Below are 24557 nucleotides of genomic sequence, written 5' to 3' on the forward strand. Positions count from 1 at the left end.
TTAAGTAACGCTGATCACAGCTATTCGGTCTACCAGCTTTTGGGGGGCCCTCGAAGTCTGTTAATACTTCGGTGGCCACTGTTCTTCTTGCCAGACCACACCTGCCACCACCCAGTGGTGCCAAGTTCTCAGCAGTCACTTCGTGTAGGCCGGACAGGACTGGGCCACAGAATCTGGCATCCCGCAGGGTCCTGGCTAGAAAAGAACAGCCATCAGCCATCAGCGCCATGGGGTAATGGAAGCAGGACTGAGATATGTGCACAGGTACTTGGATGCCCGGGCTCCCACCAGTGTGCAGCTGCAAATGAGACTCCTGGTATCTGCAGGGCAGAGGACCCAGCCTGTCCCTAGGGTCCTCAACTCAACTGCCCTTCTGGGGTCTGAGGGACCCAGAGGGCCCCCAGCAACAGTGGCAAAACACCCTTCATTTCCCATCATGCTCCCTGCCAAAACTCTTGATCTAAATTCTATACAGTTGCTGCAGTTGGTGCTGAATTTTGGTAATCTGTAAGAAGGACTTCCAAAAAAAAAAAAAAATAGAAGTACTTCTATTGTCAGATCTTTATACCCCAAATCTGATTATATCAAGAACTCCTAGAAAGCACTCCTGAGGAAGTTATGAGCCAAAGAGTTTTTGTTATTTAAAGTGTTTTAATTGAGGATCATATGGAGGTATCCCAAGTGCCTTCCCTGCCCAAGACACAAGTGTTCTCATATTCTTTGGAAGATTTGCATCTGATCTCCAAAGCTCTGTAATCTTGAGGAAGCATAATGTTGATAAAATTAACCCAGATATTTTTACTTTTATAAGATTTATTGTCAGATTTCACTGCAAAAGTTTCTTAACTGCTTATCAGAAGAGAGATCTGACAACACAGTTCTACTACTCACAGATTTTTCTCCCTTTCCCATTTAATAACTCCTGAATCCATATCAATTGTTCTTCTGCCTTCATAACTCCACTGAGTCACATTCATCAATGAATGGTCTCTTAGTTGTTGTTTTTTTTTTTTTTGGGGGGGGGGAGGTTAGGGGATTATACCCAGGACTTTGTACCACTAAGGTACATCTCCAGCCTTCAGTTGGTAAATTTTATATAGATAAATTTTCAGACTTCACTTTAACCGATGTCTTCATAGTCTTTCTGTATGAAAAACTCCACCCCCTTGGCTTGAAATGTACATTTTTTCCCCTGCATCTCCTAATTATTTCAAGCTTCAAGTTAATTTTCTCTTACCTCCCCCTAAACTGCAGATTGGGTTGTTAGAAAGTGAACACTGAGAGGAAGTTAGGAATGCAAATGGCTCATTTGTGAATGATTTAGGAAATGGAAGGGAATTGGGTTAGTCTGATAGGACTGTTGGGTCACAGTGCCAGTCTGATAGTTTCTTCCAGCCCAATGAAGAATTGCAAATCAAAGATTGCCCATTTTAAAAGTCCTGTGTTGGGGACACATGACAATGCATTAGTATTACTATATTGCTCAGTCATTGGCCAGTGGGCCAACCTGATGATAGCATGACTATAAATAAAAACAGAGGAGATGAACAGTTGAAGGCTTCTAAGCTAACTGCACCTCCTTGCAACTGAATAACGAAAAATTTCTTGGGGATAGGGATTTCAATAGCACATCTCTCTTTTTGCTACACCCAGTATGATAGTGTTGCTTACATTTGACTCATTCCACAACCTCCCCCTTGACAGTTCACCTTTTCACATGAATTCTACTGCCTTTTACATGCATATGCACAGATTATATTTCTAGCTTAGATTTTGTTCCTAAATTTTAGATCTGCCTGCCATTACTACTTAGATATACCTATGTCATCTCTAACATAGCCAAACACATAATCACCTTGCTTACCTAAGTTCATCTATACTTGGCAATTTTCCACTGTTCCTTAGTGAATGGCATCAAAAATCCACTCATTTGTCAGGCAGAGGGACAATTAAAAAGAGGAGATTTTTATTTATCCTTTCAAGCTTGGCTCAGCCATCACCTTTTCAAAGAAACTTCCTTGAGAGATAATCCTCCACCCTTGCAACACATATTGAATATATGCCAGGTGCACTGCCTATGGATTTTTATAACATCTTATGGTTCCTGTTATAGCACTTGCCACATTTAGGCATTGGTTTCCTGATGATATGGAAGTGAAGCTCTTTTTTGTGTGTATTACAGTACTTAAAATATAAGGTACAAACCATGTGTGGTGGTGCATGCCTATAATCCAAGCCACTCAAGAGGCTGAGGCAGGATGATCACAAGTTCAAGGCCAGCTTCAACAACATACAGAGATCTTGAGCAACTTAGCAAGACCCTGTCTCAAAAAAATATATTAAAAAGGGCTGGAGATGTAGCTCAGTGGTATAGTGCCCTGGTTTCAATCTCCAGTATATCTCTCTCGTTCCACAAACTCCCCTTTGACAGTTCACATTTTCAATGGATTTCATTACCATTTATATACTTAGACAAGTGTTATATTTCTGGCTTAGAATATGCCCCTAAGTTTGTATCTATCTATATGTATATGTATATGTAATATTTAATAGGTGTTTATATGTATATTTGTTGAATTCATAAATGAGTGACTGAATGAACAATATGCTATAGGATTACAAAAAAGGAGATATCTACCAAAAGGAGGTGTGTAGTCACCTTTACCTCACCAAGACAAAATAGTAAACAAGAACATCTTAAAGGAGGAAAAGTTTAACATGAGCTCATGATTACAGAGGTTTAGTCCATGACTGGCTAATTTCATTGCTCTGGGCCTGAGGCTAATTTCATTGCAGAAGGGCATAGCCAAGGAAAACTGCTCGGCTCATGGAAGCCAGAAAGCAGCAAGAGAGAGAAAAACTAGGACAAAATTATAGTAACAAACCACACAACCAATGACCTAATCCTTCCAGTCGTGTCCCATCGCGTATAGTTACCACCCAGTAGTCCATTTAAATCATTAGTCCATAAAATTGATTTATTTACTGATTGCATTACAGCTATCATTATTGAATCATTTCAGCTCCAAACATTTGTGGATTCACTAACACATGAGCTTTTCAGGAGACCCCTCATATCCAAACCATAATTCGAAGCGTGGAGATTTTAATACAAGATATAATCTTGAACAAACTTATTAGAGAATGAATATTTAAGTCAGATGGAGCTGTACTACTCTGCAAAGTACAGTGGCATGAATTACAAAATAGAGTTGTAATTGTGGGTGGAACATAGGATGTAGGTATGTTGTAATGGGGGAAAACTGAGAAAGTAGTTTCCTTGGGGCCAGATCATTAAGATCCTATACAACATACTAAGGAGGTTGGAATTCATCCTGAAATGTATTAAAAAATAAAAACTTGAAGGTTTTTAAGCAAAAGTGATAGGATCATATTTTTCTTTAGGGAGATATTCTGGAAGTAGTCTGGCAGGTAGAATGGAACAGGAGAAAATTAGAGGCAGGGGAATCAGGAGGCTTTTGCAGTCATCCGGATGACAAATGATGGTAACTTAAATAAAGACCTTAGTAGTAGAAATAAAAATATTACATTTGAAATACACTTTTGAAGTCAAGTTAATAGGAATTAATGCATGAATATGGAATCAAAAGAAAAGGGCCAATAAGGGTGAGTCTATATTTTCTATATGGGAAATTAAGAGAATGTTTCTCTCATTAATCGAGATGGGTATTATTGGATAAAGAGTTAATATTGGAGAATGGAATATATAGAGTCCAAGTTTGGGCATGATGTTTGAATTCTGTCAGATATTCAGAGTTCTGCAAAAGACCATTCAAAATATTCATTTAAAACATGTTAAAATGATCTGCTTATTCATTATCTGCTGGTCTGCCTTCCTACCAGTCTTTCTACTTAATTATCTACCTTCCAATTGCCTAATCTAGTCTAATATCATCTTATTTTGTCTAAAATGAAAACAATGTCTAATAATTTTCTTTTATATACATCTAATTTCACTTATCAGAATAGTTGTAATAACTTAATTTTAATATTAATTCATTTCTCTATCTTCCACTTTCTGTTAAAACACATTCTATTAGACCTATATTTTTACTATCTCCTATTGTTATTGGTTAACTCCAAAACAGTAAATAATAGTTTTACTATATGTTTGCTTTAAAAGCTGGTAAAGCCAGAAATAGGTATACTGTACATTAGCCGTTGACTATACTGACTCTGACTATAGTGGTCTGTTCCCACCATTACATGTAGGATTATAAAGATTATTTGATCCTTACTCTAGGTTATTTCAATAGCCTTAGTGTTATAAATATAACACTCTAGGAGTCCCAATGCTATAGTTATTCTGGTGCCATATCTATAGCTGCCATATTCCCAACTTTGCCTATAATTCATTTTTTACCTAAGTGCTACAAGTTCATGATTTAGTTATATTATCCTGAGGCATATGGAATTGGGGCTTTTATTTAAGCACAGTGTTCACAGAAGATGAAAATGCATTGAATGAGTGAGTATAAGGTTTATCCAGGATGAGATATTTTAAGAGAAAATGATCTTGATCTTAATTTTTTATTGTTCCTCATTTCTTTATTTTCCAGTCCCATCACATTCTTCTGAATCACTCAAACCTATATAGAGAAGAAATACCAAATACTTTCGAGTAATACCAATCTAAGCAATCATGCTAGAGGACTAGAACATGTTCATGGTATAGTGGCAGCCTGGTGCTACAGAAATATCAAGGCAAAAAAGAGGAACTGAATGAAAGTTAATGTGTATCATCATTCTTTGGATGCAGGAACAGATGGAGGAAGCTATTTCTCTTAGCCTCCATTCATTTATCACTAGGATTTTTGTAGTTGCCTAACTATAAATTTGCTATGTAAGGAATTCAATAAAGTTATATTTTTAAAATTGCATAAACTGTATGAAATATTTAGAACAGTTTTAACTTCTTACACTTATAAGCAATGTCAAATGCAAAATAATCTCACTTTTGACACAAGTGGTAAATTAAGAATATCATAAGCACCAAAAAAAATTTAATATGCATCCTCTGTTATAGTGTTAAAGTAAAAGGAGACCAAATAGATAACAGGTAAATGCAACTGAAATCCAAGCAACTATAGGTGCAAATAATATTTCTGTCAAGCTTAGCAACCAGATTTGAAAGTGTGAATTTGTTCTTTACCCACCTGAAAGTAAATATTAGTATACACAAAGAATCTAGAATCACTTATACAGTCTCCCTTAAATTTAAAACTAAATTATTTTCATTGTTTTTCATTAATAGATATAAACAGCTTTTGTGTTTGTTTGTTCCTTGGTTGTTATTGATGTTTGGCCATACATCTTTGAGAACATGAATAGAAGATAACCACAATTTCTTTTTGAATTTATTTCATAATGGATACAAGTCAAATTGATATGGGTCAGATCCTTGCTTCTTACAGATGTGTTGCTATAAACTAGAACTCCATTGACAGAAATTCATTTCAGAGTATGAAAATACAAATACTGATCATTAAATTGAAATGAAACTATATGCCTTTACAAACATTTCTTGTATAAAATAAAATACAACATCAAAGTTACAGAATATATATTCTCTTTGAGGAATTTTATTTTCATAAACCTATTGAGGAATTTCTTAAAAGACATAAGGTTTGTAAATGATACATAACATTTCAAAGTAGAAACAAAGGCTAGAAACCAGCCTCCCATTATAAGAAGAGAATGCTCCAGGTAACCTCTCCTCCTTCAGTCTATATCTTGAAATGAATGCAGTAAACTTGAAACCCATGGGAATTCTGGACCAGAACTTCCTTAGCTGATCCAGAAACCAATCAAAGAGAAATCACTGTTAGTAAACAATAGAATTTCCAAATTATTATCTAATTTTATCTCACAAAAGCATGCTAATAGACCAAACTTAAGTCAGTGAATCAGCAGAGATTATAAATAATAAATCTGTGTTCCCAAGGACTACATATAAATGAATTATCAGATACTCTCTGGAAAAGTACAAAACATGAAAAAGAATAAAAGTTATATGTAAGAAAATAGGCAAACAGTAAACTAATAGGATGAATACACATATTTTGAGGGAAAGCCCCAAAACAAATGGAACATTTAGATATGGAATGGTTGAAACCAAAATCAGCAGAAAGGTCAAATAGCAGATGAGATGGAGAAGATTAGGTAAGGAAAAAAATAGAACACAGAGAGTCTAATACATAATATTAAAGATACATCTAGAGATAGTGAAGATAGACTGACTCTAGCAGGTTAAAATGTACAAACAGAGCTCCAGATAGAGAAAATTAAGCAAAAGAAGTATAAGAAATTATTTGAATGTTACTGAACCGATAAAATAAACCTAAACCCAATGAAGAGCAATATTTGACAAGTAGTATATATGAAAAAAAAAAAACATTTGCACTTTGATACATTATACTATATTTGTGGAAACCCACAAGAAAAATAAATGCAGTCAGCAAAAGACAGATCATAAGCAAAGGATTAGCAGTCAGAGTATTAAAAGAGTTCACATAAGCAATAAAAAAAGTGAGAAGACTAAAATGCTTTTTACTAAGTATTGATAAAAAAATTAGTGTCACTCTGGAATTGGTACTCGAAACTATCTTTCAAATAATGAAAGTAGAAAAATACACACATACATATAAACCAAAACAGAAGGCACTTATGAAGAAAAGTGTGGCTTCTGTGGATGCATTTTACAAAGAAGAAAATTGACACTAAAAGGATGTTTTAGATACAAGAGGAGCTGCGAGGAGTTGAGTATCTGATAGCAGACACAGTGAACATCAACCTAGATGAATTCTGAACTATTTCTGTTAATGTTCATATGACTTAGAGGCTCTCTAAGGTGGCTTTGTGTATGTGTGTGTGTGTGTGTGTGTGTGTGCGTGCTAGGGATTGAACCAAGGGCCTTGTGCATGCAGGACAAGCACTCTACCAACTTAGCTATATCCCAGCCCCTACTGAGGTAGCTCTTGCCATTCAACTTCCTAGCATCCAGGCTCCCTTCCTCTAAATTCTTGACTTTTGTTTGTGGTGATTTGGTTTTAGGGCTTTGATTTGAGCCCGAGTATATTGTTAGTCATGTGACCTAGAATAAATTAATTCATTTCTTCTTGGTTGCATTTACTGAGAAGTTTCTGACCTAACCTGTTCCAGTCAAAGAGAATCTGAGAAATTTAGTTAGAATGTCTATTACAATGACAATAATTTTCCTGTTGGTTGTAAATGAGGACTGAAGTAGCTCATAAGGGAGTGCTTATCAGAAATCTTAGTACACCCTTTACGAGGGGTGTCAGTTTTTGTGGTTAGTAACCTAATTGAGTTGTAAGATCAAGCCTTTCCTGAAATCCACACCACCTCTGGGTATTCATTATATAATATAATAAATCCCCTTTGTTATTTATAAAAATAAAATTTGAGCATCACAATCTCCTCCCACACTTCCCATAGGCAGATATTGTCTGTCTCATCCATAATTTATGATTTGTCTAGATTTGGATTTGTTTCATTTATCCTAGTTTGAATACATTGTTCTTCCAGGAATTATGCACTTATTTATTTTCAGGTACTAAAAGTGCAAGTAAGTAATTATAATAACTTCCTGGGAAGAATATGATAAGTGTAAAAAACTTCTTTAAATTAGTTATATTAACAGTGTCCCAAGGAAAACTAGATAACGCTATAGTTAAGCCAATAGTTGCCAAGTTCCACCCACATGTACAGAATTTTTATAATATGTTATGTCCCTATTTGTATTTTTATAATAATATTATTGTTAACATTTTCAAGTAAACACTAAAACACCTATTACCCAGCTTCAAAATCCATAAATGTTCTACATTATTTTTTAGAGGAGGAGGGAGCTAGAATATTTTGAAGTAAATCCCACTTGAAATAATATACATCATACTTACACCTTTAATATTCAATAACTGAAAAGGACGTTTAAAAACACAAAATCACAATGACACTATCAAATTCTCCAAAATTAATAAAAAATCTCCTAATGTTTTCAATGTTAGTAATGTTAATTTTTTTGTAATTGTCTCAAAACAGGATTATTTTACTATTGTTTTGTTCAAATAGAGACATATTTGAATATTATGTCTCTTAATTTTATTTTATTTTATTATTATTATTTTTGTGGTGCTGGGGATTGAACCCAGGGTGTTGTGCATGCAAGGCAAGCACTCTACCAACTGAGCTATATACCCAAGCCCTCTCGTAAGTCTTTTTTTATCTATGAATTTTATTTTTCTTTTACTTTGTTTTTCTTTTTTTAATTATTTTTATTTATATATGACAGCAGAATGTATCACAATTCTTATTACACATATAGAATACACTTTTTCATATCTCTTTGTATACAAATTATATCCACATCAATTCATGTCTTCATACATGTGCTTTGGATGATAATGTCCATAATATTCCACCATCATTTCTAACCTGATGATTTTCTTTGTTTTTCAAGTAGACTTTATTATTAGAAAAATTTAAATTTACAGAAAATTTTTGAAGTTAGGTCACTGTCCATATATGACATGCTCAGTTTCCCCTGTTATTAATATTTTAGTAGTATTATATATTTAATGCAATTAATAGACCAACATTGATACATTATTAGTAACTAAAATCAATATTTTATTCAAATTTTCTTCATTTTTTTTACCAGATATCTTTTTATGCTCCAGTATCCCATTTCCTTTTCCACTGTCAAAACTCCTTTCACATCTTTCTCTTTTTTTTTTTTTTTTTGAAGGGTGCCAGTACCAGGGTTGAACTCAAGGGGACTCAACCACTGAACCACATCCCAAGCCTTATTTTATATTTTATTTAGAGACAGGGTTTCACTGAGTTGCTTAGCACCTCACTTTCTCTGAGGCTGACTTTGAATTCTGGATCCTCTTGTCTCAGCCTCCTGAGCTGCTCGGATTACAGGCATGCACCACTGTGCCCAGCTCACCTCTTTCTTATAAGGATACTTGTGATGGCATTTTGAGAGTATCAAAGTGAATCAAGTTAATCTTCCCTTCTCAAGATCCTTAGTTTAATCACACTTACAAAACTTTACCATAAAAGGTAACATACACAGATTTTAGATATAAAAGTAAATCTTTTGATGACTATTATCAAGCATAGTACAGATTGCTCATAATATTCCTTAGTAGCTTTTAAAACTCTATGTTATCAGTAGGAAATTTCACCGGGGGTTGAGGGAGTTGAATTTTTTATGTTAACTTTGTATTAATTTTGAGCATAATTCTTTTTTAATTTTTTTTATTTGTCCTTTTTATACATGATAGTAGAAATTATTTTTACATACATATATGGAATATAGCTTATTCTTCTGGTTGTATATGATGTAGAATTACATTGGTTGTGTAACTATATATGCACACAGGAAAGTAATGTCCGATTCCTTCTACTGTCTTTCCCATTCCCATTCCCCCTTTCTTTCCTTAACTCCCATTTGTCTAATCCAAAGTACTTCTATTCTCCCTTATCACCCTCCTTATTTTGAGTTAGCATCTGCATATTAGAGAACATTCAGCCTTTGTTTTTTTGGGGGGATTGTCTCATTTCACTTAGCATGATATTCTCCATTTCCATCCATTTACTGGCAAATACCATAACTTCACTCTTCTTTATGACTGCCTAATATTCCATTGTGTATAAATACACATTTTCTTTATCCATTCATCTTTTGAAGGGCACCTAGGTTGGTTCCATAGTTTAGGTAATGTGAGTTAAGCTGCTCTAAACATTGATGTGGCTGTGTCACCTGTAGTATGATGATTTTAAGTCCTTTGGGTGTATGTCATAGAGTGGGATAACTGGGTCAAGTGGTGATTCCATTCCAGGTTTTCTGAGGAATCTCCATACTGCCTTCCAGAGTGGTTGCACCTATTTGTAGTCCCACCAACATTGTATGAGTGTACCTTTCCCCCTACATCGTCACCAACATTTATTGTTACTTATATTCTTGATAATTGCCCTTCTGAATGGAGTGAGATGAAATCTCAGTGTAGTTTTAATTTGCATTTCTATAACTGCTAGAGATGTTGAGCATATTTTCATATATATGTCGACCAATGTTATTTCTTCTTCTGTGAAGTGCCTGTTCAGTTCCTTTACCCTCTTATTGATTGGGTTATTTGTTGTTGTTGTTGTTAAGTTTTTTGGGTTCCTTATGTATCCTGGAAATTTATGTTCTCTCTGAGGTGCAGGTGACAAAGATTTTCTCCCATTCTTTAAGTTCACTCCGTTTTTGATTTTTTCCTTTGCTGTAAGGAGCTTTTTAGTTTGATTCCATCACATTTGTTGATTCTTGATTTTACTTCTTCTGGTTTATGAGTCTTGTTACGGAGGTCAGTTTCATTTGCACATAATAAGGGGGAATGAAAGAAAGGTTGAATGTAAGAAAGAATTCAAATAATTTTTTTGAGGGATATAGATTTGGAGACATAATTGGCTTACTCTGTATATAGGACATGAACCCACACCAAGAGAAATCATTTTAAAGTTTCAGATCACTAGGGAAAAAGAGGAGGTTCTATCAGAGAGAGAGATGGGGAAAAACACATGGTCATAATATATATTTTAGCGGGAATTAAGCTGGTTTCATATTTCTTAACAGAGGAAGGTAGAAGAGAGTACGGGGATGCATTCCAAATGTGAAGGCAAATGATTTCCAAACTAGAGTTCAATATACAGCCAAATTTATAATACAATGTTACAGTAAAAAAAATTGGACAGATAAGTTCAACATAACTTGCTTGCATGTAAATTATTACTTTTCATAAAGAAATATTATTAGGGTATCATTTACTATTACTATGTCAGACAAAGTTGCATCTTAAAGAGGGTATTCTGTGTTTCCAAAATGAGAAAATGCTAGTTTCTTTTCCAGAGCTATTTGACTCTGCTACATCCCTCACCCCTCCCCATTTTCAGGGAACTCTTCAAAAACATAATGTTGTTGTGAACCTATGTTGGGAAATGCTTTTATAGCCTATCTTAGATAACAATCATAAAGTTAAGAATTTTGTCAAATGTGTTATCTAGTATTTTTTATTTTAAAATTGAAATTTGGGGACTACATGTTCATAATATTCGGAAACTATAGTTTTATATTTGCATTGACATCAACTTTTAATTTAATAAATTCATATTTTCCAGATTATGGTTTAAGACACTGTTATTCTCCCCTAAAAAAATCCAAATTATTTTTCCTGCAAGATTGATTATTGAAGACAAAATTGTTAGCACATTAATAGAATCACTGGAAACAGGGACCCAAAATAGATATATATTCCATCCCTTTTTTTTCTGAATGGATTTATCTACCCAAGAAATAAATCTTGAATATATACTATGCCCTAGGGACATAACAGAGAACAAAATGGGAAAATGTTCCCCAGAGTTTATCTTTTCTTGGGTTAATAATAGGTAACCTTTATTTAATTTGTTTAAATGCCTTTGTTTATTAATTTGTTTACTCCTGAGCAACCCAATATAACAGGTATTAATACTAATTCCATTTTTCATTTGAGTAAGTTAAGGTACAATAAAACTAAAAAATTTTCTAAATGTCAAGTTTAGTAAATAATAGAAGTATAATTTAAACCCATACAGTTCTTAAACATATAGTCTTAACCAGTATGCCATCATGTCTTCTTTTGTGCTTTCATGTATACCTTCTTTTACATTTGAATTACTTTTGGCACTCAGGTGCTCTTTATGGGTCTTTGAACCCTTCCACATTATTCTTTAAATATTGTATTATTTGAATCTTTTAATTTAAACAAATACTTGGAAATATCCAAATAAACAACTATTATTCAACTACTTGGAATTTGCATTTTGAAAGATTTTAAATACCATTTGTTCCTTTTAGGAACTTTTAGCATGGAGAACACTTGATTATTTCTAAATCTCACCTATCACTCGGTTGTCTAATACTGTGTATCATATTGACTATTATTTAGAAAACACATTCAGGAATTTTCATTTTTTAAAATAATGTTGGTCACTCAACTGGAGTGACATGACTACCTACAGTCAACTGGCTATTATGAATTTGATACATTGGGTCTTGAAAGATAAGTATGGCTTCCAACATAGAGAGGAAGAAATGTAACAGAGAAGTAGAAGAGAGGGAACAGTCCATACAAAAGAAACAGGCAACTATGAAAGGTTTACTGTGGCTGGAGACACAGCCAAAGAAATTTTGTAGCATATATAGGGAAGAATAATGTCATATTCCATGAGTGATTGTTATATAATAAAATGTTTGGTTTATTAGTTTCATAACTGTATGTAAAATATAACAGCAAGTAATCCACATATAATTCTGAACAGTATGCGTACAAAATAATTTACATGCTATAAATGTGTTTTTTTTTAATTTAAAATGTATTATTTTTCAACTTTAAATCCTCATCCTTCCATTGAAATGTAGATTACTAATACAAATCAGAGAGAGAGAGAAAAAACCTTCTTCAGAGATACTCTGGAGATTTCCCAATTTTAAATTTTGTCAGTATATGTGTTAATTTGCAATGATAATCCTTTTATAGATGAAAATTTTAAAGATAAAACCCTAGGACATACATGAATAATATGAGAAGTAACATGGTATCCAATGATATGATTTGGGGCGTGCTGCACCAAAAATATTTGAAACTGATGGAATTTGAGAAAGCCACAGAAGTAGGAAGGTTACTCTCTCACTTTCTCCTGCCCTTCTCCTCTGAAGCAGGTCATAAAATCTAGGAACAAACTTTCTGATCTTGACCCTGAAGCAGTTTATCAGACCTGATATGAGAGGTACCCTTTCAATACCTAGAGGAAATTAATGCTTGTATCTTCGAAGACAAAGGGGCACAGAGAAAAATATGACCAAACAGGCTTTGTTATGTTTCCTTTAGTTTGTGTCTATTCAGTCCTGTTTTTCTTTATCCAATCATATGCATTCCTAACTATTCACTTCATCGGATTTAGCACAAGAAATGCACAGGTTTACATAGCTTTTTGTGACTCCCTTTCCTTATGAAGGCTCCTTTGTCACTCAAAATGTATATTAAACAAGTCTGCATATTTTTCTCTTTTTAATTTGTCTTTTCTTATAAGGACCTCAACCATGAACTTAGCATGGTTGAAGAAAAGATAGTCTTTCTTTCTTATAATTGAATGATGCACTTGTGCTCTGGAATTCAGGAGAACTTAGATATAAGATATAATAACTGAGCAATATATGTGATACATTTTTCTTTATATCTCAAAGTAACATTATTGCAGATAACTGTGACCAAGGAGCATGCCTAATCTATATTTGAGTTCAGTAGCTTAATGGAATAGGGACTTCACTTTAGTTCCAGGTTTTTCAATCAACTATGTGCTCTTAGGCAATGTGTCTAATATTTGTATATTTCAATTTTCTTACAAAATAGAATAAACTCAATGTCCCTGCTCTTAAATAATAATAGTAACAACAATAAATAATGTCTTTGAACACAGTATAATCCAGACATTGTGTTTTTAACATTTTTTATTTCATTTAATCCCACAAATGTTCATATGAGGTGACTAGTCACTTTTTTTCTTTTAAAATGGAAGGATTGCTTGATGTGAAGAGATTAGTGGACAAGTTTATGGTCACACAGCTGGTAAGCTACAGATCAGACTCAAATCTAGTTTTATCTGACAACAGAGTTCATGTGTTTAATATCTTTCCTCCCCAGAAAGGTTACTTCCTTATTAGAAAAATTGGGATTATGTGTAAAGAATTTTAAGCTTTCCAGTTCATTAGGCCTTTCTGATATTGTTAAATGCATTATATATCCAATTTAGAGTGTCTGAATCACTTTGAGATGATTTTATCCTACTACAAATCTCTACAGGAAACTTATGAATACAGAGAAAAAGAAGAAGCTTTTTTATCAGGCAGAGATTCACAGTTTTTGATTATTAAGGATTATTTTTCTCTTCCTTTTTTTTCTCTTTAATATAAGCAATTGAGCAGGTTGTTTTAAAAAGCTTACAAGCCAAACTACCACACCTTTCATGTAAGTGAGGGGATAATTTAAGAAGAGTTAAGTAAGCTATATATTAAAAAAAAAAACACTGCATTTAGGTTGAATAATCCAGTCCATGCCAGTTTGGATAATTATGAAAGAGGAAGTATTTAAAAGCAGATTCATAGCTAAATTCCCATTAGAAATCTTCACATTTGGGGCTTAATTATAAGAATTTATTTCTTCATAGGCAGATCTCCTATTCTAAAAGATAGAGAAAAAGATTGTTTATTTAGGATCTCTTATGTGCCAGGCATTGTGTGGCTAGAACTTGCATAAATAATTTTATTTAATATTTACAGAATCTTTACTGCATACTATGTTATCCTGAACTTACAGCCAAGGAAGGTTGAGACTTACAAAGCTTAAAATGTCTTGACCAAGTTTGTATACCTACTAAGTAGTAGAACTGATATTGAAATGTAGGTCATTTTTTTAATCCTCAATACATCAACTTTTCATTTTATTTAACTATTCCTCAAGAAAATGCATTGATATAATTGTTGTAATTAGAAAATTATTATGGTTTTGCTGAATAGTGAAATTGTAACACTAAGCAAATGCAGAACTGGAAGTTTTTTTTATTGCATCACAGAATATTCATTTGATATATTTCACCTTTAATATTATCATGTCTAGCTTGTTGATAAAAATCATTTTTAAACTTGATAACAGTAATATTCTCGTCACTACTTTCTTGACTAAATGCAAAATGTCCTTGTAGAAACAATTCTATACATATATGGATGTTTCTACCATGAACTAGCTAGAAATGTCTTTCTTCTTTAGCTTCTTTAGTCAGTTCAGCAAATATACTGCATTGTTTGCTGGTCATTTGGAATTTTATCTATGGATATATTATTTGAAAGCCTTATGATTTCAGCAATAGATATTCAAATAGATGTTCAGGATTTACCTGAAGTGAATTTAATGTGAATAACTTTACTTACTAAATAGAGAATAGTCTTTTAATTTTTTTTTATTTTTTATTAGTTATACATGACAGCAGAATGCATTTATGCATATACATAGATAGGCTATATTTTCTCATTTTTCTGACTGTACATGTTACAGAATCATATTGGTCATGTAGTTATATATATACAATAATAATGTCTGTTTCATTCTACTATCTTTCCTATCCCCACATCCTCTCCCCTTCCCTTCTATCACTTCCTTCTACCTAATCTAAGATAATGCTATTCTTCCTTAGAGCCCTCCACTTTATTGTGAATTAGCATGCACATATTATAAAAAACATTCGGCCTTTGGTTTTGTGGGATTGGCTTATTTCATTTAGCATGATATTCTCCAGCTCCAACCATTTATTGGCAAATGCCATAATTTTACTCTTCTTTAAAGCTGAGTAATACTTCATTGAATATTTACCACATTTTCTTTATCCAGTCATCAATTGAGGGACAACTAGGTTGGTTTCATAGTTTAGCTATTGTAAATTGAGCTTCAATAAACATTGATGTGGCTGTGTCACTATAGTATGCTGATTTTAAGTCCTTTGGGTATAAACCAAGGAGCGGGAAAGCTGGGTCAAATGGTGCTTCTCTCCCCAATTTTCTGAGGAATCTCCATACTGCTTTCCATAGTGGTTGCACCAATTTTCAGTCCCACCAGCAATGTGTAAGTATACTTTTTTCACATATCATCACCAACATTTATTGTTGCCTATATTCTTGGTGATTGTCATTCTGACAGGAGTGAGATGAAATCTCAGAGTAGTTTTGATTTGCATTTCTCTAATTGCTATAGATGTTGAACAATTTTTTCATATATTTCTCTCTCTTCATATATTCCCAAAGAGAAATACAAGATTTTCTTAGATTCTGAAAATCTTTTATTTTGATTGAAACATAATGAAGTTGACTACAATGATAGCAACAATGTAATATTCAAAGAAATACAGGCTGTTTTTTAAGCATGTGCTTGTATGTCTTTGGGTAGCCATCTGTATGTTAAGAGTCAGGAGATTCTATTTTGTCCAGTACTCAAAAATTATCTCCTGAAGAGATATCAGAATAAGAAGTAACACTTAATCTTTCCATTTAGGTCAGTTAAGACTTTAATTTGATCTGTGCAACATTCTGAAGTTTGGAACCTAGCTTTAATTTTATTAAGCACCTTAGGTAGCGTCTCTTGGTAGTATTTTATCGCTATAGAAAAACTTCATCAACCAAAGATGTTAAACCACAAATATACATGCTTGGTTAAGAAATTTAAAGGCATTTTAATCCAAGTGATGGCAGTTTAAAATTCTTTCCCAAATAAGAAAGTGACAAATAATAAAAGCCTTACATGTAGAAATAGCTGGTAAGCTGTTATCTCCTAAGCTGACCTTAAGAAATTCACCACAAAATTTAAGTCCCAGAGTAAACAGAACCAGAAAGATTCAAAGAAGGACAAAATTGTCAAAGTTCTTGGACACAGGTGGACTGATGAAGAATATAAACTGTACCCTATTTATTGTAGGGACCTTAAAAGGAGTTGGGCTCAAAGGAAATAACAAAAGGACTATCAAGCGTGGAAAACTCAGTTTTTACTAGTTACAAATTAGTTTCTTTCATGATTGGATATTTTAAGGATACTTTCCTGAAAATGTGAAGAATAGCATTTAAAATATTATTAGCAGCTTTCAAAATCAGTATACTCACTTGCTTTGTAAATGCTACTTTATTTTAGTTCTGATTTTAACATCCTTCAAATTTGTGAACCATGCCATTGTAGTCCAAATTTTTGCCTCTCAAAATATATGTCAACTGCTTATATTTAACAGCAGACTTTTTCTTTCCATTTCATCACCACATCATTCATAACTTGCAATGTTTTATTTTTGTTGTAACAGTTCTTTCAAAGGTTTTTCTGCCAATCAATTTCTATTCATGAGGAAAAGGAAACAATATGTAAATTTGCTGTGGAATATCATGGAAAAAGCCATTACAGTGTAGCAAGGCAAAGGAGGTGTCTTATGATTACATTTTAAGTTTGTTAAAGGAAAACAGTGGCTAAGGTTTCAGGACAATTCAACTAATTAAATAAGGTAATTTTTAAAAACAAATGTTTTACTCACACAACAATGGAGAAAATACAATTACATTAACCAATTATAATATATTTAATGATAGATGCTGATTTAAATATTCATGATCTTAAAAATAATGAGTTTCCAAAAATGGGTAAACCATTCCAAAATTCTTTGAGGTTCTAAAGTAAATATAATGATGAAGCTGAATCCTCTGAAGTCTGAAGTGTTTAATTAGAGTTTAAGAAAGTATATATAATGAATTGTACAAGTGTTTCTGGTTATAAACTAACAATGGACTAATGCAGCACCTTATGTATAACATTGCTTTTATTTTTCAATATTATAAAGCACTCTACACATATTCTCACCAATCCTTATAATTTATAGTGATCTCTGGAAATTTTAAAAAGCTAAATGAATAAAAAGTCATACTTTTAATTTTTTTCCAGTGATGTTCTTTCTTGTGGGTAATAAAAAATAATAAGATCTACACATTTTGAAGCACCCCATGCTGCTTTTTTAACAAGATATTGTATGATTTCTTGGAAAACTTGTCATTATGATCAAAAGGATAGACTGGGGCTTTTATCAAGACTGTACCATTAGCAGCCTGATTTATGTAAATGGGTTCAGAAATAAAACACTAGGGAAAAAGAGAAGAACAAAGGAAAGAGAGGAGTGAACACAGATGAATAGAATAGCTCAGGAAAAGGCAGAATCATGTTAGTGAAACATTGATCACATATTCATATCACTCTTCATCATACACATTTGAAAGTTGTCATTTTGCTAAAACCAAACAAAAAACAAAAACATTTTCCAATAAATTTTAATGCATATAATCCAAACAAACAATTTTAGGCAGCTTTAGGTTTCAAGTTAAAATCAAGACACTTATTCTTTCTAAAAGTCTTGTATTTTTGTTTTATTCAAGACTAAATAACACAAGATGAATCAATCAATTAGTTCAAAACTTCTGCATCTTAGGACATAATATAAAACTATTTTTAAAAGTTGTGTATCTGGCTATATTTTTCACATACACATGGAATGTGATAGTAAAGTCTCCTCTAAGTCTTCATAGTTTATTCGTGAATAGATGACACAATTATCTTCATATTCTTTTTTATTTATATATTATATCCCCTTTTTATTTTGAGATCACAATGATCTTTACAGAAAAAAATGATCTTTTGAAAACAACTGAAGTCTAGCCTATTTTGGAGCCATTCTAACATGGACTAAAGTGAGGCAGCACCTAATCTCAGGTAAGGCATGGCACTTGACAAATAATACAATACAACATTACATCTGAGACATGAATAAAACAAAGGCTAAGATATGGAAGCAAAATGCTTCCATATTTTACAGTGTAACCTTGAAACAGATCAGGCTATTCTTATTACTTTCCAAAAATACATTTAAATTTCTATTCCAGTGTGAAGAGTAACACAAAATTGTATATAAATCTTATTGACAATAGTTATTTTATCCAGGTATAAAATATCAAATGGCATTTATTAAATACCAACCAAATTTGTTATTTCTATACAAATTAGAGACTATTGCTACAGATAATTTTAGTTTTGAGAACATCATCTTGGTAAAGTGCTCTCCCCTAAGCTTTACATTAAACTAAGTTTAACTTTTAAGGTATAAGTTAGAACCCATAGTGAATAGTAACAATAACCACAGGTCTGCATGGGTTATCAGTACAAGCAAAAATCAAAGGGTAGCCTTAAGTTCATCAATGTTAGGAAGATTTGTAGATCTATGAAATCAGACTCAAATTAACTCAGGACAAATTTTCGACTCTTGTGATTATTATTATAGGCACCACCACACAAGTACCCTTCCTTTATTGCCTCCAGCTTTACTTACTTTAGTAAGGCTGATATAAATGTGTATCTTAAATTGCATTAAAAAAAAACATTGTTTTTCTTTTTAAATGTCTATGTAGGATTGTGCTTTTAAGCTATACCCTCCGGCAAGATATTTAAGAACAAGTTGGTCAAAATTGACCTTGTTCTTTTCTATCCTTAAAAGTCAGGTGAGATTCCTCAGAGATCACTTTTGGGGACATGAGTGAAGCCTTTAGCTCTCCTCTACCAGTGGTGCCACTTACCAGGATGGTTTGAGGTCTGGCTGACCATATGTGGCTTCTCTTGGAGGCATCAGGAACATTTTCCTCTCCAGTGATCCTCCTTTTTGCAGAATATGCACTGGTTGGCTTTCTGTTCTCTAAGATCTTCTTGATCTCCCTAATCAGCAGATTGGGCGATTCACCAGAGTTTCAGGGCCCAGAGAGGGTTCCCAGCATTCTCTAGACCTTGGCTGACCTTGCAGAGCAAGGACCAAAATGTTAGCAGCTTTTTTCTTGGTACTTTTACTTACTTGACTTTTGTCTCCAAGTTTTTGGTTTTAAACACTCAGCAAGCCAGTTTCACCAGTCTTAAAGAGGAAGTAACATGTTACAACTTCAATGCTATAATTTTGCAGATAATTCTTTCATTTAATTGAGGTCAGAATTAGTACTGGAAGTCAGCATTTTATAGTATCTGCCCTGTTGCTGATGGCTTATTATCTTAAATTAACCCAGGTTGATTTTTTTGAAGCAGTACTCTGCAAAATACTAACAGGCAACAGTTATAAAGTTTACAAGGAAAATACAAAATGAAATTAGCAGAGCAAAATATATTCAGTTTGGTTAATAGCTATGAACCAAGAAAAATACTTTTATAATCCTAGACCTTTACTTAGTTACATATAATATTCCCCATTTGAGATCACAGGAACTTTTATAACAAAATCAGTCTTCTTAACACAACTTTAAATGAGCGGAAGTCTCTCCTATTTTTGAGCCATTCTCACATGGAGTAAAGTGAGAGGCAGAGCCTTATTTCAGGTAAGGTGGGGTTCTTCACAAATAGCACAATACAAAATTACATCTGAAACATGAATCAAAGAAAGGTTAAGAGAGCTTTTAACTTTCCTTTAGTGGAAGAAGTGACAGAATGCTTCCATGTTTTACCATGTCACCTTAAATAGATCAGGATCTGCTTATTATCTTCCAAAACTGCATTTAAATCAATTTCTAGTGTGAAGAGAAACACAAAATTTTATTTATAACTTATTGACAACAGTGTACTTTATCCAGCCACAAAATATCAAATTACATGAATAAATTTTTAAAAATGTTATTTTTATACAAATCGGACACTTTTGCTACACAGCAACTTGGCAAAATGCTCTCCTAAGTTTTATATTTAACTAAGTTGAAATTTTAAAGTACAGTTTAGAATCCACACTTTATGGTGATAATAATCACAGGTCTGCACAGATTAACAAATGATAGCCTTAAAATTCTTATACATTTAGGAAACAGTGTTAATCATCAAAAATTGACTTAGTTAAAGCAAACAGATATAAGACAGGTCTTCAAATGACAGTGTGTCCCTTCTATGTCAGATATAATGTATAAAATAGAGCACTTATTGGTTATCTTGCCAGTAAACTTACATAAACTTTAATTTTTTTAACTTTTACATAACACTTACACAAGGCTTAGAAAGATAGAGTTCTTAGATGTGTATGTATCCCTAGTCTCATAGGGTGTCAACTATATTGTTTGTTTAACCAGTTACAAAATACTCATTTAAGGCTTTTAAACAGGTACAAACCTTAATTTTTTATGACTTAGTTTCCCCAAGTAATAAAACCTAACAAATGCAAGAAAATTATCCCAATAGATAAGAGCAGATTAGTGTTTCAGACTTTGCTTCATATCAGTACATTAAAGTTCAAGTTACTTTAACTGACTGTGCTAATTATATCCAATTTAATCACAAATACAAACTTTTGAGATTTACCTTCCACAAACTTTCTGTGACAGACATTCACAACTTTAAGTTCTTAGTTTTGACCTCTTTAATCTTTGAATTTAGCCCAAGAATATTACTTTACCAGACAAAATACTTTCTCATCCAGAAACATTTCTTTTACCTTTTGATTTTCCATACTAAAGCATATTTCCATATCTACAACTTTCTTTTATCTTTTCTAGATTTGGACCCTTTCTTAAATTAATATTCTGACATAGTCCTTATTAATGTCATCCATGCATTTAATTTACACAACAAATTTTATCCTAGGAGAGGGCTGGACCATCCAGAATATATATTTAAAAAAAAAAAAAAAAACAACTGTGCCTTAATCTTTTTTCTCCCAGGTTTCATTCAAGGGATTGAAGCACAGGATATTTTTGAGGCTGACCTATCTCCATATCACTGTCACAATGCCATCAATTTTAAGTGAGTTCACCATTGTCAAGTGTACCCAGAGAATCATTTTGGGCCTTTTCCTTATACTAAGCATACTGATATGCAATGGAAGAAGCCCTTCCCATCCCTTTATTTAGGGTTTTTTTGAGATCCCTTTGCAGAGGCTGCCTACAAAACACAGGTTGGCCTTAGTTTATGTCTTTTTCTTTTCTGGGTACAGATATTTATCCTGCCAGTCTCCCCAGACATTTAGTTTGATGGTATACTATTATAGCAAAAATTTCCTTGCCCCAGTGATAAATATCCCCTGGCCAAATGGGGTCTTCTGTTAGATCTTAAAAGTGAAAACAATTTCTGTGCCAAGGTCATAAACTAAGAGTGCTAAAACCTACTGCCTCAGCTTCTACCCCTCCCCCACAGGGGCAAAAGGGGCTGAAAGGCAGGGCAGGGGCCAGGTTCTCTTTGGTCATTTTTTAAACAGCCCAGGCAGCTTTTCTGAGATTCTGGGGCTGCCTGGGGACAGGCTGAGAAAGAGTGCTAAAAGTATCAGCACTGGGATAAAAGATTTAAATCTTTTTAACCCTTTGTTCTGGTGTTCTGCTATCTTGCACACCAAAAGCAGTGCCTTTTGGCACCTTCAATTTAGTTCCTTACAGTTAAGACCCTTTATCATGTGACTGCATAAATGCCTGTACATACAAAATCTCTTTCATATACTTATCCCTGACAGATCAATTTAAAGATTATATAATAATTAATAAAAAATAAAACTATTCAAAGGCCAGATTATGTTACAGGAAACCATCTTCCTCTTAAATAGGCTTATACCTGTAGGTGGCCCATTCAGCCAATACCTGTAAAATCAATATAACAGGGCCCATGTCTTAAAGGGCCACTAACAGCCAAAAATAAAAATAAAAAACAGACAGACCTGCATGTACAAATTTCTCCCACTTACTTTACCTCTGACAGACCAACTCCAACTGCAAGATTGTACAATAATCTAGAAAGCTACTTAAAAGCTGGATTGTTACAGTAAAACATTATCTTAGAGAGACTTATACCTATATGTGGCCCTTTCTTCAACTCACTTTACCTGTGACAGATCAACTCCAATTGGAAGATTGTACAAAAAGAAACAGAAGGCTGGCATTATTGTTTAGCAGTAGAGTGCTTGCCTTGCACATGTGAGGAGTTTGATCCTCAGCACCACATAAAAATAAATAAAATAAATGAAGTAAAGATATTATGTCTATCTTAAAAAAAAACAGAGAGAGAGAGAAAAACAGAGAGGAGCCCCCAAACCATGGCCATTAGATGGGAACTTTTAAATTGACCCACCGAGATCTTTCTCAATTAGCTACATATAGAATCAATGCAGTACTGGATGTCTTAAAAGGGGAAGTAGCAGATACAAACAAAACAGACAAGCACAGGGAATTCCCAAACCATGGCCAAAATACAGGAACCTTTTTAAAACAGACAGAACAGATTGGGTAAAATCCCAACTTCCCAACTTCCATTTAACTATGACTTCCATACCAGCAGCACCATGGAAGTCCCCACAAAGATCGAACAGATGTTCCCACAAAGGGGAAACACATGTGTAGAATCAAGGGTCTTGGTGTGCACACCAGGGGAGCTTACCTAATGGCCAAAGTTGTCAAATCTTGCTGAAGTTCAGGTTCCTTTTTGTCAAAGTAGTTCAACTGATGGAGCAACTTGTGCAGTTCAGGGAGAGAAGGGCAGAGCTCCCTGAAGCAAAAGAACTTTGGCAGTTGCTGGGATGATCACTCAAGTCCCTCCCTTCACTCACAGGAACAGCTCCTCTGTTTATCCCAGTCAAACTCACGTGGTCTCAGTCTCCCAATTTCTCCAGCAGTCAGCTCTCAACAAACTCACTAGTCACTTTGTATCCTCAGAATGGTAGTGGGGATCCCTTGGAGTGCCAGACCTGCCCAAGAAACCTGGAGCAGTTGCTGTTCTGGGTTCCCATCTGGGGTGCCAATTTTTTTTTTTCCAAAAGCTAGGTCCTTGTCCTGGATGTCAATTTGATAACAAGGACACAGTTTTGAGAAAAAGGAAAAAGATGGTTTATTGCTTTGCTAGCAAAGAGAGAAACACAGGGGATTCCTGTCCCAAAGGTTATGATTCTGCCCATTAGCAGGAACAGGGGGGTTTTAAAGAAGTGATTCACAGAAAATGAAATTAGGGAGGAGATATCAGGAAAAAGAAGATCAGGAAAAGAAGGTCAGGAAGGAAGATAGGGAGAAGAAGTTTGGAAAGAAGAAAAAAACATGTGAGGTTTAAAGCCATAAGGGATATAGTCAAAGCATCAAGTGAGCCCCTGTTATACTGTGACTTACTTAGACATGAACAACTTGTTTACATCCTTAGTGTTGTCTTCTATTTGATCGTGGATTTAGCTCAAGAATATTACTTTACCAGACAAAATACTTTCTCATCCAGAAATATTTCTTTTATCTTCTAATTTTCTGTAGTAAAATATATTTTCATACCTATAACTTTCTTTTATCTTTTGTAGTTTTGAACTCTTTATTAAACTCATATTCTGAAACAATTCTTATGAATGTTATCTGTGCATTTAATTTACACAATAATTTTCATCCTGTTGCTGAAAGCTCGTCCTTTTCCCCAATGTCAATCCAATAATGAGGATACGATTTTGAGAAAAAGGAAAAAGACATTTATTGCTTTACTAACAAAGGAGAAACATTGGGGACTCCTGTCCCAGTGGCTGTGATTCTACCCATCAAAAGGAACAGGAAGCTTTTATTTTATTTTATCTTATTTTATTTTTTAGTTGTACTTGCACACAATACCTTTATTTTATTGGTTTATATGTGGTGCTGAGGATCCAACTCAGGGCTCTGAAGGTGCTAGGCAAGTGCTCTACTGCTGAGCCACAACCCCAGCCCACTCTCCCCCAATAGGAAGCTTTTAAAGAAGTGATTCAAAGGCTACATTCTATGTGTTCTCTATTGTACTTCACTTGTTTATTTGGGAGATAATCATTTCTGAGGTTTTGTGGTACCATCCCCAAAGTCTGGATTACTTTGTTCTTATGGTGGGTGTGTACTCAAGGACAGATAACTCTGCCTAGGTAGGGGAATA

The 24557-nt window shown here is 33.8% G+C and overlaps 1 pseudogene; it reads left to right on the plus strand.

Moving 5' to 3' along the window:
- Window positions 1-235: 235 nt before the first annotated feature.
- Window positions 236-24557, plus strand: part of LOC107156237 — a 43900-nt pseudogene continuing 19578 nt past the window's right edge.

The sequence above is a fragment of the Marmota marmota genome, unplaced genomic scaffold, assembly GCF_001458135.2.
Source record: "Marmota marmota marmota unplaced genomic scaffold, marMar, whole genome shotgun sequence".
Lineage (NCBI taxonomy): Eukaryota > Metazoa > Chordata > Mammalia > Rodentia > Sciuridae > Marmota > Marmota marmota.